The following is a 16416-nucleotide window of genomic DNA, read 5'->3' on the forward strand; positions in this document are numbered from 1 at the left end:
TTCTCCGCGCCATCCCACGACGAATGCCTTGGTGCAGTCTGTTTGTGCTGCCTCATTTTCAGCAGCGCGTAGCAGCTCGAGGACAGAGCACTGAACGACACGAAGACATGCAAGCGTTGAAGAAATGCTTTGGGGCTGACAAGATGTCGTGTTAGCAGGCTATATTTGGTCTAACAAGATGGCATACTAAACAGCGCCAAGAAGAGGCATAAAAAGACACCAAAATGACCCGAACCTGCAAATGGTCTTTATTTTCGAAGGTACGAACATATCTATAGATGCCTTGCACGTGTCGTCACTTCCGGCCACATCAACAGCTAGCGGCCATGCTGCCGAACCATTCGCTTCGTCCGCGCGCTTGCGTCCGCTCCGTATACCCGTGACACCGGACCGCTCCCGAGGCGCTTTGAATTGTTCTTACATATTCGGACGCGATGCCTCCTCCTCAGAGGAATGAGCCGTTCAGTGCGAGCTATTTCTCTGAACTTGTTGGATCTGCGCGCGTACGCTATGAAGGAAAAGTGCAAATGTGCGACGACAGGGACCCGCACACGCTGAGACTGGGTGTTGATACAACGATGGACGCTGATGTGTTACCTGCAGTGACTCACGGGGATATCGTGAACTATTTAGTGTACTCCTCTAGTTTTGTTACATTAGAAGAAATGAAAGCATTCAAATCATTAGAGGCGCATAACTATTTCACCAGCGGGTGGGTGAGAAGCCAATCTGCGGTGTGACTACAAGACGAGAAGGTGCTTCTTCTCGGAGAAGTAAGCTTAAGGAACCTTTCTGGCATGTTTCTCAGTGAGCATACGCAAAGAAATGACCATTGCAATTTATGCAAATGAAAGATAAACCGTGCTTCTGTCTGTGCCGGCAGCGCTAAGTGACAGGAAAATTTCAGACGTCCGCGTAGGGAAATTTGCGGAGCATGGCGATTAGTAGAAGCTTCACTGGAAAAAATGCAGTGATGAAGAAGATAAACTATGCCTGTCCGCTTACAATGCTGGAGCACTGAAAATTTGTTCTGTCCGAGACCACTTTGTCTGGTGTGCATATGCGCATTTTGTGCAAACAAAAAATGTGCACTGTTATGTACAACTTCACAATATTTTTGCAGGTCAACCATTCCCAACGGCTCAGCGACCACCCACTTAAAGCCTGGATCTTATGCAAGACAAATGGCACTGTGCTTGTTGCCCATTGCACCTGCATGGCAGGTACAGGCGAGACATGCTCGCATGTTGGAGCTTGTCTCTTTGCTACGGAAACTGCAGTGCGTATCAGGAACTCAGTTTCATGCACCCAGAAAGAAAACACATGGCTGCCAGCCTATGTTGAAAAGGTGCAGTTTTAACGGCTGAGAGATATCAACTTCACTTCGTCGAGAGGGCGTAAAGAGCAGAATGATGGCACACGTGCTGAAGGTCAGCAGAAGAGGAGGAGGTTGGAAATCCCAGGACCTCCTCCAGAAGAGATTAACGCACTTTATGATGACATCGGAAAAGATGGTGCAGTGCCAGCGCTTTTCTCTGTGCTTGAGCATAGATGTGATGTGTTCCAGGAACCAGTTAAAAAGCCAGCAGCACACCTAAGAAATCTGTTCACTGACGATGCGTTAGGCGACAGCTACGACGTGCTCGTGAACAAAGCAAGAGAATTCATGTCTACTTTAACCATTTCAGAGGGCACTGTAAAAAAAGTAGAGTCATTAACGAAGCAGCAGAGAGACTCTCCCTCCACATTGGTTCCTTTACAGAGCAGGAAGAATAACTGCTTCTTTAATGAAGAAAGCATGCCACACTAAAGTAGCAAATCCTAGTGTGTCCCTAATAAAAGAGATTTGCTATCCAGAAGTCCAAAATATGAAGGCGCAAGCTATCATGTGGGGTAGGAATCATGAGAGGGATGCCTTAACAGCTTATGCAAATAGTGAAGGCACAAAACATGACAATTTCAAATTGTCGAAGTCAGGCCTGCACCTCAGCACTAGGTACCCTTTTGCTGGGGCTACACCAGATGCTCTGGTCTCGTGTAGCTGTAAACTAGGAAGCGCAAAATACCGGACAACGGACAGAGTAAGGGACACAAAAAACAGGTAAAATACCGTCGTCCGGTATTTTGCGCTTCCTAGTTTACAACATGCATCACCAACTAACCCGGTAGCTTGCTCTCATGTAGCTGCTGCGGAAAAGGTGTAGCAGAGTTTAAATGCCCATACGTGCTTAGGAATGCAACTACATTAATTGAAAACACGTGCCTGACTGAAGTTAATGGGATCATGCAGCTTCAGAAAAGCCATGCATATTATTATCAAGTGAAAACACAGATGGCTTTGTGCCAAGTGAAGTATTGCGACTTTGTAGTTTGGGCACGGAGTCGTCTTCACATAGAACGCATCAAGTGGGATGAAGAATTCTGTGAAAACATCTTCTCAATTTCAGAAAGGTTCTTTGTGAATGCAGTGCTCCCTGAACTGTGTGCCAAGTATTTCACAAGGCAGAAGGACAGCATTGGTACAACTGCATTGTGTAAACAGGCGTATTGTTATTGTAATGGACCAGAGACTGGCAAAATGGTTGCTTGCGACAGCGAAGCCTGCGTGTACAAATGGTTCCATTTTTCTTGCGTCGAACTGACCCGAGCACCTAAAACTAAGCAGTGGTACTGCCCACAGTACAGAGGAGGTGAAGAGAAACAGCGTGCTTAATTTTGATTTTATTGCACAGGGTAGTTGTGGTAGCAGATGCTTCAGTGTGCTTCAAACTGAGTCCAACTTCTATGCATCTCTACAGCGGATGTTTAGTTCTCCTTTCCTCTGTAATACATATGTGTACTGTTATCACAAGAGCTCAGTGTATTATACCCTGTGCCCAGTTGCACTTCCCATGTGTTGCTTTGTTTGGGAAATACTGTCTGTCTGGGTTTATGGAGCTGTTGATAGCAGATCAGTGCAAGCCTAACCATACCAGTACCGTACAACAGTTGCTGTCTGTAAGTGTTTTGAAAGTGCAGCCAAAACAAGCAAATATGTAGCTTCGTAGCCTTTCACGTCCTTGCATCAAAGAGCTACCCACTGATTCTGCAACTCCATGTATGGTACGAAAAGGGCAGGTATGATACATTAACACATGATGTTTGCTTTGGACTTTGAGCATTGTTCTTGACAGTATAACTTGTCATATCCTGAAGCGTCCTTTAACATGCACCGAACAGCAAACAGGGTTTTTAGTGCATTGAGCCCACCCAACATTCTTGACAGTACAACTTGTCATACCCGAGGTTTTCTTTAACGTGCACTGAACAGCACACGGGCATTTTTTGTGTGTTATCCATGCCAACCACTGGCATCCAACTGTTCAGTTGACCCAAAGTCTGTGTACTAAAAGGCTTTTAAGTCTTGCACCAGCTTGGCTACCACTCTGAGCAGAACCTATTGAACTCATTGAAGTTTTCACATATGAACTGTACACACATGGCAATGTTTGACGATTGAATGGCTTATTACAAATACACAAATTCAAATACAGAAGGAAAGGGTACTTGTTGGTCATGGCAACTGCTAAAATTATTTCTAAACACCTGATCTGCAGCTGACAAAAATATAAGGGCAGGGAAGAACCACATATACCACGAGAAATCAGTATACACATGCATTCCTCGTACAAACTGCAAACCATACCAAACCAGAGCACTATAGTGTGCAGTACTTGCTTACGCCCACACCTCTAAAAATAGGCACAGTGATAACGTTTGTAGGATGCCGATTTCCAGAAAAATTTTGTTTTGTGTATTGAGGCAAAAAGCATGAGGAGGTATGTATACTCCATACCATGAAAAAATACCATTTGATTGGCTAGTGAGAGAAGGCACAAATAAATTATTTTCTGCTAATCTGCATCCCACAAACTTCTGTCCATGACCACATTACTGCACTCGTGCATAAATCCCCAGTTATGGTGGGCACCCATCAACAGATTCGGGCACATTCTCTCTGCTGGGTTCCTTCAATGCTACGACAATCGAAGGGCATAAATTGGACAGCGCGCAGCACACGGTCACAATTTTGTCGAGTGGAGCGATTCTGTCACCTTGTCGACATGTCACATAGTCAATTGGAATGACAGACTTCAGCAGCAGAAACTTGTTCCTTATGAGTCCGATTAGTCTTTCCACGTGAATACGTACATTAGCAAGCTGCCTTGCGCTTTCCACTTCTGCAGCCGACAGCTGTTTCTTGCCTTTTGTGTATGCTGGCAGATGTAGCCGGGCACAGTAGAAACCAACACTGTCTGCGATGTTAAGCCCTCGATCTGCTAGAACAACGTCTCCAGGAAGTAAGTTGTCTAGGAGCCCGCAGTGTTCCGTGATATGTTTGTCACATACTCGGCCTCCCCAGCCCTCCGAGATGAACGTGACAATACCCTGTGGGGCAATCCCTATCAAGTACTTTGCAGTGTTGCTGCCCTTGCAAGTCGACCACGTTTCACGCCTCGGTAAGTATGAGGACGGTCTCTCATTCTTGATTTCAAAACAGTCTATGAAGACGGCCACACCACTGCTGAATCAATCATAGAATGTTTGCGGCATGGTGCGCTGCAGCGCACTTCGTTCGGGCCACATAACTTGAGACTTCAAGCGGCAGTAAGCTACATGAAGCCATTTGCCAAAAATACGTGAGACAGTAGATTCAGACACATTGAATCTGAAGGCCAGGTCAGCATTCTGAAGATTTAGCTTGATCTTCATCAGGGAGAGCACAAATTCTTGAAATTTGCCAGGCTGTTGTTCACACTATGTGAAACAAATGGCTCTAGCATTTTGAAAATTGCAAGAAGCATTGTGAAGCTTGCCATCCCTATGTAGAATACTACCTTGGGCTCTGAACTTCTCAATGATTCTTCTGTCATCTCAAGCTTCACCCTTTCGGAACGTGTAGTGTACACGCAGTAGTTGCGTCTGATGCATTCTTGTTCTAATGCCCCAATGTCGCTCATGCCATGTCTGTCTGCACATAAACACCTGGAAGAGAACGTTCATCGTTTAGCGGTCGTGTGAAAGAAAGAGTTGGCGAAGAGCCGGACTGCAGGACGACCACGTAATTATTTCTTAAGTTAAGGCTATGACAGCATGGTGCAAGGCCGACTCACCTGTTTCTTCTCTGGCGTCGACCTCCTCAGCCTGATGCGGCAATGGGGGAACATCGGGCTCTTCCGACCCGGTCATCTCGGCCCGTCGTTTTCGCTTCCGTCGTTGCTGGCTGCGATCGTGGCGATCCGAGCCGACTCGCCTAGTGCTGTAGCCGAGATGCAATGACGGGGCCCAGTCTGGGTTTGTATTGTCAAACAAATCGGCAGGCGCCCCTGCAAATCAAAATCAGGTTGTAGTCCTTGCTTCCCACGTTTTCACTGACATTTACTTCACGGCACAAGCATCTTACCTGTGGTGAAGTGTGCTCCGCACTCACGTAACTTGGGGTTGTCCGTGTCCAAGTCGGCTCGCTTAATTCGTGACAGCCACAGCGTGCGCCGATTTGCACTAAGCGTCTTTGAACGCTCGCACTTGTCTGCTATGATCCTCGGAATTCGGTAGAAATTTGTGTTCGTCGGCTTCTTCTTTCTCCTTGAGCTGTCGATACGGTTTGAGCAGCCAACTATAGCGCACAAAACCATACTGAAGCTGTGGAGAGACGCAGACGAAAACGACGCGAGCTGACAAATGCTTCCACACCGGCGGTAAGCTACGAGCGGAAAGGCGGCGGTGGTTCGGCAGCATGGCCGACTGGCATACGATGGACGCCGGATGTGACGTCGGTGCAAGGCATCTATAGGCAGAAGGCGGAACATGTGGCACAGGAGGGTTGAAGTTTCAATCAACTTCAAGCTAATGCGTGTAAAGAAAAAACAAAGGACAACTAAAAACAAGCTAATGTGTGTAAACATAAACAAAGAAAAAATTTCAGCAATGAATTTATACTATCTTGCGCCATGCGAGAGCACAGCGATAGCTATTACGCTGTGCTACGTGCCCGCCCTAAATAGATGTGTTTCCTTATCACTTCCTGCGCCTCGCTACCAATTGTAAACTGCTGTTCCCTTCCAAGGCTGTTGAACATTCCTTTGGTTTTTTGGTCGGTTGGTAACAACCTTATTTTTCGTTGGTTTTCTGCATAGAAATTTTTAGACACCATTCTGCTCCGCTATACCTCTAAACCGGTATACGTCTCCGCTAAAACGTCTCCGGTATGCGAAAAACGTCTATTGACAGGTATCGTTTTAAAACACGATAAGAAGAACCGATCTTTGTCGACACGCATTCCGCTTTCAGCCGCTGTTTTGGAAGGCAAAGCCCAGTTGTTGGTCAGCCCATGCCGGCGTCAAAAGGGGCGGCGTGAACAGGTGGCTTAAGTACGCGGGGGACAAGGCACGGGGGCCTTTGGTTTTTTCCGGCGGAAAACTGCGCGAGAAGACGGTGCATCTGCTACGTACTAAGAAGTTCTGCAACTTGGGCAAGGGCTCCCTCTTTTTGATTTCCGCCCCAAACCTACTCTACAGTTCTTTTTTTTCCTCGCTTAAACCGCGGTTTTCCGATCGCACTGTTTTCCGCTTCAGGTGAGCCCTTTCTCAGGGTGTTTGCAGCTTTTTGTTTTGCCGTAATAGAGGCGACGTTCGTGTTTTCCTTCGCATGCGTTAATGTTCAACGAGCCCTTTGCTCATGAATCTCTTTTAATCAGGATGTATGGCCTTTAATGGATTCATAATACGAATCCTAGCCTAGACAGAGCCTCAGGCCCATCGGTCGACGAGAGTAAGCACGCCAAAGCCACAAGACGCTTCAAGTGGCATGGGTGGGTGGTGCAGTCGTGCCATTTGTTTAGTCATATCAGCTGGTGTGATAACGTTGTGCCATCATAGTGCCATCAGAAAAGAGCACGGAAGGCTGCGAAGCTCGCTGGACCCGACCGAGAATGAACAACTGCTGGCGTTCATCCTGCGCGGTGTTTGAATTTGTTTGCACTAAATGCTGCGGTAACTCTGAGCGGTTTGCGACATGCAAATTCTCCCCGGGAATATTTCATGCAGGGCAGCAACAACCATTGCGCGTGTCGCATCAGAGATCGCGTAACTTTCTCTACGCCGTTCCGAGATTCGCCGCGATCACATTTATTGCCGCGTGGCTGCAAAGAGGCGACTGCGGGGATCAAACTCCTGCCACCGCTATTCGCTGTCGGTCTCCCGCAAATAAGCGCTGCGACGTGACTTGCAGAGGAAAGTGCGGGAAATCCTGCGGGCGCGATCTGGGATCAACTCAGCGGGGCCGCTTTCAGCGGGGAAATCTCATGCGGGCGCTTTGCCGCCCCGACATGCAGATCTCGAGAGAGGAGAGGAAAAAAAAACGCCACAGCCGCTTGACAGGACGCATAAAGACCGAGAGGTCTGGAACAGTGGCCCCACCCCGCCAGTCGTTGGCGGGTCTCCCTGAACAGAAATGTTTCCGAAGGCGGTGAACTAGGAAAGTAAATAGGCGCCCTTTTCTTCCGTAAGCCCGTTTCCCCGACGCCGACTTTCTACAGGCTACTGGCGTGGTCAGTTGGGTCAAGTCCCCTTGGAGAGCAGCATACATGAATCCTTGCGGGCCGCTTCTACTACCGCTCCTACTGCTTGGCGCTGTGGTTGTTGAAAACGAATCAAAAACAAGCTCACCGCACAGGTGCGACAACTTACTGAGGCAATCTTGGGATAAGTGCTCGTCGAGCTCAAAGCGCTTTTGGTTTTGTTTCGGCTTCGAGTTAAAGGGCGGAAGAAAGTGAATAGACGAGCTCATTTTGGCGTCCCTCCACAGCCGCGACCGTCTGCCGATGCGAGATGAAAAACTGCCACCACGGCGAGGAAAGGTAATCGCCGTTTACAAGTTTCCGTCGCCTGGCTCTTCTCACAGCAATTGGCAGTACAAAGCTTATAGTTAGGTGTGCTGTTTGGCCTGCACTGCATTGCTCCTCGAAACCAGGCGCACGCCAGCGCACTTGAATACAGTCCGCAATGCATACCTATTCCACCAGCGACAATACGCGGTTCGTTCGTTTCATGCGAGTTTGGTTTCATTCATTTCTCTTTTACCACAAATCAGGTGCGCTGTGGTACACAGAGCACCTATAGCTCGTGCGTACACACTGAGGGCGCATGGGCACTTAGGACGGTGTCGACAACCACCCGCGCGTCCTCTCGGGGGCTCCGAGTATCAGAGGAGCTGACGACCCTCACTTCGTTACAGTATGTGCGGGGAGGGGGGCCTCCGTGCGCGCGCTGCTGCGTTGGCGAACAAAATGGAATCGCGTGCAGAGGTAGCTCTTGTTTACGCGAGTGCCAAGGCCGAGACAACACGCATCAAACTTGCTGAAATAAATGCTGCATATGTGTGCCAAACAGCGAGTGCACACTGAGCATTTTTTGAAAGACCAAACACCCAAAACGGAGAAAAGTGTTTCTTGCTTGGCTTTAAACAATTATTGAAGTTTTGGTCGTTATAGGTAGACCTAGAATATGCCCCAAAGTTGTTCCTTATGTTCGAAGTATGGCAAAACGGAGCTTGTGTTCCGACTTGGCGGCATCTGTACTGGCCGCTATAGGGTTGCTGCTTCAGGTTCCTAACTGCATAAAGTTTACGCGCTGCAGAATACGAGGCGTAGTTAATTTTGAAGTCTATAGCGCTAGAACATTCGTTTTCTTTTCCAATCACGGAGCAATGCGATTCGCTCAGAAAATGAAGATGCGCTTCGTGCTGTGCGCATTTCTTTAAGGTTTTGTACAAGCACAGCTTCGACGTTTGATTTTAAAATTTGTTATTTATTTTTAATTGCGATCTAAACATACTGTACGTTGTAAACTACGGAGACACAGCACCAACTTAAAGAGAAGCCTACATTCTTAGCCAGAACGAATTGACAGGGGCCGATGATTTTGTTAATCCTGGGATGAACCCGGTTGCCACAACAGTTGGGCCTTGTGGCGATGAATTGCATTGAGCTGATCGAACCGTTATTCTATGGCAAATCCCACGATTGGAGGTAAGTTTTTGTAGCGTAAGCAACGCCATTTTCCTCCAGATGGGACGCCATGGTGGCGCAGTGGTTATCGCGCTCGGCTGCTGAGAAAGACGCGGGTTCGATCCCGGCCGTGGCGGTCGCATTTTCGATGGAGGCGAAATTCTAGAGGCCCACGTACTGTGTGATGCCAGTGGACGTTAAAGAACCTTAGGTGGCCGAAATTATCCGAAGCCCTCCACTACGGCGTCCCTCATAGCCTGAGTCGCTTTGGCACGTTGAAGCCCCCTAAACCATAAATCATCTTCCAGATGAAGCAAAACTTTAAATTAATCATACCTGTTGTACACCCACATAAATTACAGTTCAGTTATTCTGGGCCACCACACCACTGGTAAATGTTGACAATGTTCTTTCACAAAAAAAAAACTCTTCATTGTATTCTAAATGTGTCGTACTAGAATTAATCTAAACTACAGTTAACTAAACACAAGGCAGTGACGGTTTAATAAACTTGCGAGTTCAGTGTATCTGTTTTCAAATAAAAGCAAGAACATGTACTGCCAAACACGACGAATTCTGAGAAAAGCTGTTCCAGGTAGCATTTCTGTGGCTGCACGACTTCGGGAGTACGTTTTTCATCCGTTAGTGCACGTTTTAATGCGAAATCATTTTATGGCTCATTGCCGACCAAACCCGGCGTTGTGAACAGCAGCAGTGGTCCCGAAAATCGGACGACATTATCGTGGTATCAAAGAAAACAAAAATTCCCTTCCGAAGGTGCGGGGAATTGAACGCAGCAATCTAATACCCCTGTCACACGGGACTTCTTCTTGGCCTTTGCCGTAAAGTTGTCTTACTGCACTAAAGGAGGAAAACCGAAAAGGAGCAGCGACGCTGCTACACGGCAAATCCAAAGGAGCTAGAACGCGGCCTCCGTGAATGCCAAAAGTCACCGCTGTGTGTGAAGCGGCGCTAGTAACATTATGAAATTAAAGCAGACGGTAGCACTTCAGCTAAGAGTGCTTTCGTTTATGTTGGAAAAAGTAGCTATCACGATAATAAACGAGCGTTCTGACGGTGAGAAACGGATATTTTGAAACAAAGTTTTTTTTTTTTTCATCGTTCTCGGTCCGACCACGGTAGGTGCACTTTTCCGTTCGGCTCCTCGTTGTGTTCGAGAAGCGTGCTTTGTTGCTTGTGTCTTTGTGCACACAAGCAAACTCAAAACACGCACACAACAAAGAGCAAACGAAGAAAAAACAGCAAAGCGTGATGCGCAAACACGTGTGTGTCGATGCGGCTGATGAAAAGCGTTCAAGTCCTTTCTTAGCAGTGTGGATGTCTTTAGTCATAGCCTCCTCTACGGTTAAGTGCACTGTAACGCAAAATTAACCATTAAATAAGATAAATTAGATATTTTTTTACGGTTTCAAAATTAAAATTGCGTCAATTTTTTATTCTTTGAGCTCGCTAGCTGGCGCTGCCGTCTGGGTTGCTCCTTTAAGCAACTTTAAGGCCGCTGACGGCCGCCTTTATTGCACGGACCTTTATCGCAAAGGTCTCGACGCTTTGCCGTGTAGATGCGCGTCACGCGCCTTTCGGGCAAGGGACCTTAATTTCTAAGGCCTTACAAGTGCCCGTGTGACAGGGGTATAAGACTGCAAGGTGACCACACAACCCATAGGCCACAAAACCGTGCCGCTTCTTGTCCAACAAAAATGAACCTATATACCAGGTGTTTCAGGGAAGACTCAAAAATATTTTTAAATAGGCTTTTGGGGGCAAAAGTATGCCATTTGCGTCATAGTATTACCAGCGTTGTTGGACACCGGAAAGCCCGTGAATTGTCTTCAGTAGTAAGCTGGTTAACTAATTTATGATAACTAACTTTTCGACTATTTGCAGATCGGCAACTGGTTGCAATTAGAAGTTTCTAGCCGGTCAGTAGTAATAGGCATATCAGTTTTTAGAATTTCGAAAACGCGATTACCCTCGGCCCTGCGGCTCGACAAAATGTGGCTGCATCGTGCGAAAATACATGCGGTTTCGAAAGCATGCAGACAAAGGCACCCCTCCAGTGCACGTAACTAGTCGAAAAAGCCGAATTTTGTCGAGCCGCAGCGCCAAGGGTAATCGCGTTTTAGAAAATTTAAAAGCTGGTACGGCTGTTACTAACGACCGGCTACAAGTCTCTAATTGCAACTAGGCGCTTAACTCTTCCAGTTAAAAAAATTAGTTAACCAGATTACTACTCAGGACGATTCACCGGTTTTCTGGTGTCCGCCAACGCTGCTAACACTGTGACGCAAAAGCCAGGTTTTTACCCGAAAAAGGCTATTTATAAATATTTTTGAGAGTGTTCGCTGAAACACCTGGTATGTGCGTTGCCTTACGACTGTATCCTAATGAGTAGGTGTGCCATTAAAAAGGAATAAAAAATGTAAAAATCAATAACAAACAAGAAGGAAATACAAAATAATAGAAACCAGTGACACATTTAAAAGCACGTAAGTAGTCTTAAGTGCCGTCCGTAATTTTTGCAGGCGATGGCTCCGTCGACGGTCCGGGCGTGGCCAAGGGGCCAGCTATGGAGCGGATGATTCCCCCAAGCGACTCGGGCTATGAGGGACGCCATAGTGAAGGGCTCCGGATTATTTCGACCCCCCGAGGTTGTATAACATCCACTGACACCTCACAGTACGCGTGTCTCTAACATTTCGCCTCCATCGAAATGCGGCCTCAGCGGTCGGGATCGAACCCATGTCTTTCGGTCAGCAGCCGAGCACCACAACCACTGAGCCACCGCGGCGGCAGAACCAGCAAAATATTGCTCGTGAAGTTGTCTTGTAAGAACACGAAACACGGAATAATCTATAAAGATGGCCTAAACCAGCACTGAGAGGCCAGAAAAGATATTCGCGCTGCACGTAGACTCAAAGGGCGCCACGAAAGCGGCGAAGGTGCTGTTAAACCGGTGCGTTTCACCTAAGATTTTGCACAATTTCTAAAAACAGGCTTTTTGAGTTGAAAGAGAGAAATTTTCAGCATAACGTTGTCAGCTATGTAGTAGATCAGAATATAGCTAAGACGTGGTAACTAGCAGACTGGTCAACAAATATTGAATACTTAACTTTTTAACTATTACTGTTAGGCTCCTTAATAATTGAGAGGCAGGTAGCCCGACATGAACAATATCCATGTCAGTTTCCACAATTTTGGCTACATCACGCCAAAATATCTGCGCTTCCGAGAACCTTGCCGGCAAAGTAACCTCTCCAGGGCACGTGACTCGCCGAAATAGCCGAAATTTGTTGGGCCACAGTGCCGAGGATAACCGCATTTTCTAAATTCAAAAACAGATATGGATATCATATACGGACGGCTACACGCCTCTTGATCATTAAGGAGTCGAAAAGTAATAGCTAAACAGTTAACTATTCAATATTAGTTAACAAGCCTGCTAGTTAGCACGTCGTAACTGTATTCTGCTGTACTACACCGCTGACAATGCTAGGCCGAAAAAAGCGCTCTTCTAACTGAAAAATCCCATTTTTAGAAATTGTGTAACATCTTAGGCGAAGCACACTGTAGATGGAGTCTAGTAGTGTAAGAAATTAGTTGTAGACCACAGTAAAAATCTGTGGCTATAAATAGGTCACAGACAGTAGCCCTATCAAATTTCAGCTGACCATGTCTGAGCATAGAGTTGTAGAGTCGGTATGCTTTGTTACCAGTAATGTGCGCTCTGTTTGTAGGCATTCGGTAGAGCTCCGAGGTACTTGGGCGGCACACATGTCCAGCAGTACCGGCATATTCAATTGGTGTATATCCGCACAACCCAACGACAGACGACAGCTCTTGGAACGATTCATCAGGGCACCAGAAATCGAAGGAACCTCATTTGTCAAGCGAACCGCTCCATCGATGCTTGGCTTGGCTTGAGCAGAAGACCGCAAAGTCATCTGAAGAGACTAATACTTTGAACTTTTTACCCGAGATACGAAAAACCCTAACGACATTACCATTCACAACGCTCAAACACAACTGTTCTAAGTAATGAACGAACAGTAGCGGAGATAACGGCCGACCTAGTTTTAAAGAGGGAAAGATAATAAGGGGTGTGTAGCAGTTATAGTAGCAAGGGGGTATACTGTTGCATACAAATGAACCCGCACTGGTGTGTTCTAAAATCGAGAAAGAAATGGCGGCCACGATCGAATTTTTTCAAAGGTCAATTCGAAGCATTGCTAAGTGTTTCTGAGAGTTTCAGCAGCACTGCAAGACTATAGGAGAAACATGTAGGTGGATTGTATTCATCAGCCCTTCCAGCCACATGTCTGAAGTGGTCCTAACAGAAGTAGACACTGGAAACTGCAGCCGATTCGTGAAGAACTTTATGAAATTGTTATATTTTAGCTTGATAGTATAACAAGTCTGTAGCCATCTAGAAATTGCAATTTTCCTCTATCGTTACTTTTTCGGCATTGGTACTGTGCTGGCGTTGGGCTTGTATCACGCTTCGTGTCTCTTAGGAGAACTCGATAGAATTATTGCTCTTGATAAAAATTGATTCTCGGGCTCTATGTTGATACGTTACCGCGCGTAGGTCAGCGAAATACGCAGCTTCTGCCTGAGAAAATTCAATATTAAAATTATCCCGCCACTCGATTGAAACTCGTGACGTCATTAGCGAAAAGGACTCCATGATCACTACTTCGAAGTGAATGGCGGTGCAGCATAGACTCTGAGATCTGGGCTAGAAATTCGGTGTCAGCTCACGGAGTTTACTTTCGGAATCAGCCGGAGGCGGTGACGCCTCTAGTTCGGTGATTGGTCTTTTATAACACACAAAAGCTCCGTTTTGGGTTAGAGTGGTGTCTTTTGTCGTTAGAATGCCGTAGTATATCGGTACAGACAAGCTTCAATTTGTCCTCACTGACCCTTTCAGTTCTGTCTAAGGATGAGAGCATTTAAGTAAATGAACTTTTAGCCTGTGATGAATTACAAGCTGCCATAGGTCAGCTGTCACTTTGAAAAATATCTGGACGCAATGGCATTTAGGACGAATTTTAAAAGGAGTTCAAATTCATCTTGTCACCAGCTCTACAAAAGCCTTCAACGACTAGTACTGATTCTGGAATACTGCAACAGTGTTTCGCGCCACAGGTACTTTTCGTTTCTTCATTGCTTTGACTTGACAAATCACAGCCACAGGCAGTAAGGCAGTTTAGGCACATTGGTAATTATTTATTTGTTAGAAATACCTTAAAGGCCCGCTTACTGTACATTAACTTCAAACAATCTCTGTGCGGCATCTTCACGTCTTTTATTTGACCAAATTGTGCCCGAGAAGTGCAGGCATCTGCTTTTTCATTACCCGCAATTCCGACATGGCTAGGGGTCCAGTAGAGTGTTATGTTACATTTTTGTGCTCTGACTTCAACTATATTATGTATAATCTTCATTATTAGGGGTTCAGCAGCATTTAAAGAGTGCAGTGCTGTGAGCACTCAGGGAATACTCAGGGAATCAGTGCAGATGATGCGTTTTTTTTTCATAATTTCTGTTACTATTTGATCTACAGCCACAGAGATGGAATAAAACTCGGCAGTAAAAACCTGTGCGCACTTTGGAAGTCGCATCATTGTTTCACTTTTGACTTGAACTACTGTGCTTCCAACATGCACTTCTGTATTTGAGTCATCAGTATAAAATTCAGTGTAGGTGTCATGTTTTTCTTCCAGTGAGAAGAATTCTTGTATCATGTGTTGTTGTGGCGTTGGCTTTTTGTCTAAATGCGTCAGTGTGAAGTCACATACTGCAGAGAGGCTGTACCATGCCGGCGAATGGTCTTGTTTCAGTGCAGTGTTAGGTACTAGCATCAAGTACAGGTAACTCTTCGCATTTATCTTCAAAGCACAAAACTAACGTCCTGAAAAAATGTAGTTTGTTGTTGAAGTACGTGATATGAAACTAAATTTGGTGCAAATATGAAACTGCTACGCATATAGATTCAGTAATGCATTTTATTTTAGCTATACCTGGTGCAGTTCTTGGGTAAATATAATTAACACCCTTGTAAAGTCACCTCAAGGTCTTAAATAATTGAGTAGAAAGTGCGCAAATTTTTTATGCCAGCATGTTCACAAAGCCCTGTCCTGCATATGACGCTATTCTTTTTTTAAATGATCATGTACTTATATGCATGCATAGTTACGTGAAAACGTTTCTCACAAAAATAACGAACATAATACTGCACGCGTAGGAAAAAAATATCGAGAAATAAATTGCACTCCTCAACGTCTCAGGAATCGTTTGCGACAAATAGAATAATTCTATTTTCGTGCGTTACGAAATTACGAAGGTGTGAGTGATGCCGATCACAGAAAATGTGAAAGGTCAGAAAACGAACCATAACTTTTATTTCCTCGTTTTTGGCCTCTTCGCTTGCGCTGTGGTCAAAGAAAGGCGGCCCTGAACTCAAAGAAAGCCTCAAAGAAATTACCTCACAATTTTCGTCGACCACGCATCTCGAAAGCGTACTTTATAAATCTCTACTGAATATTTTGCTATAATTTTTCGTCACTAAACAGAACACCCCAGGGCTAAGAAAGAAAATAATTCCAGAAATCAAAAATTTTCACCAAATCGACCAGTTTAACAAGGGGAGAAGCCGGCCTGGCTGGTGCGTGATCCTGCGGATAAAAACCGCGCTTAAGCGCCCGTCCTGTCATGTCTTCTGTGTATTCGTCCTAAAAGTTAGCGCTGCTTAAATTTTAACGAAAGAATATGCATAACCAACTAGCCCCGCAACGTGTTTTACTAAGTAAGCGGGACAGCTAGAGGAGAATGGGGACACGACGCTGTCCCTACTTTTCGCACAGCACGACACCTACGTATATCAGCAGACGGTGAGCGCACGTCTGCTCCACCGAAAAAACGCCAGCACATCCTCTCACTACTGTCCCGAAGTAAAATCATTCTGGCTAGAGCAGAGAGTCAAAAACTTCGTATTTTTTTTGAACGCCTAGCGTAGAAATCAACGCCAGAAACGCTTTATGTTTACTACTAACCATATATACAATACACAGTGGCGAACTATTTCTCTGAATACGCCGCACGTGGCCAACGCGAGCTGGTGTACTTCAAGAAATTACTAAGCTGTAAACATCAACCATTACTGTGATTCGCAGAAACTGAAAACGCGCCTGCAAGCCTTGAAAACCTGCGCTCAACACCTCTCCGCGACGACACTCCCTGGCTTTTTGCCTACCACGAGCTCGCTAGCGACTGCAGCGCCACCTCGTTTGTTTACAAACATGCAGGAGCTCTATACCTAGGTCCGCTAGGTCACTGAGGATACCGAACCT

General features: G+C 45.9%; 1 protein-coding gene and 1 pseudogene across 4 annotated transcripts in view; one reads left to right on the forward strand and one right to left on the reverse strand.

The window, feature by feature from the left end:
• Positions 1–16416, reverse strand: part of Mp (collagen XV/XVIII-type protein multiplexin) — a 307755-nt gene that overhangs the window by 177732 nt on the left and 113607 nt on the right. The window lies entirely within an intron of this gene.
• LOC144128475 (uncharacterized) lies at positions 435–1360 on the forward strand (annotated as a pseudogene).

The sequence above is a fragment of the Amblyomma americanum genome, chromosome 1, assembly GCF_052857255.1.
Source record: "Amblyomma americanum isolate KBUSLIRL-KWMA chromosome 1, ASM5285725v1, whole genome shotgun sequence".
Classification (NCBI taxonomy): Eukaryota; Metazoa; Arthropoda; class Arachnida; order Ixodida; family Ixodidae; genus Amblyomma; species Amblyomma americanum.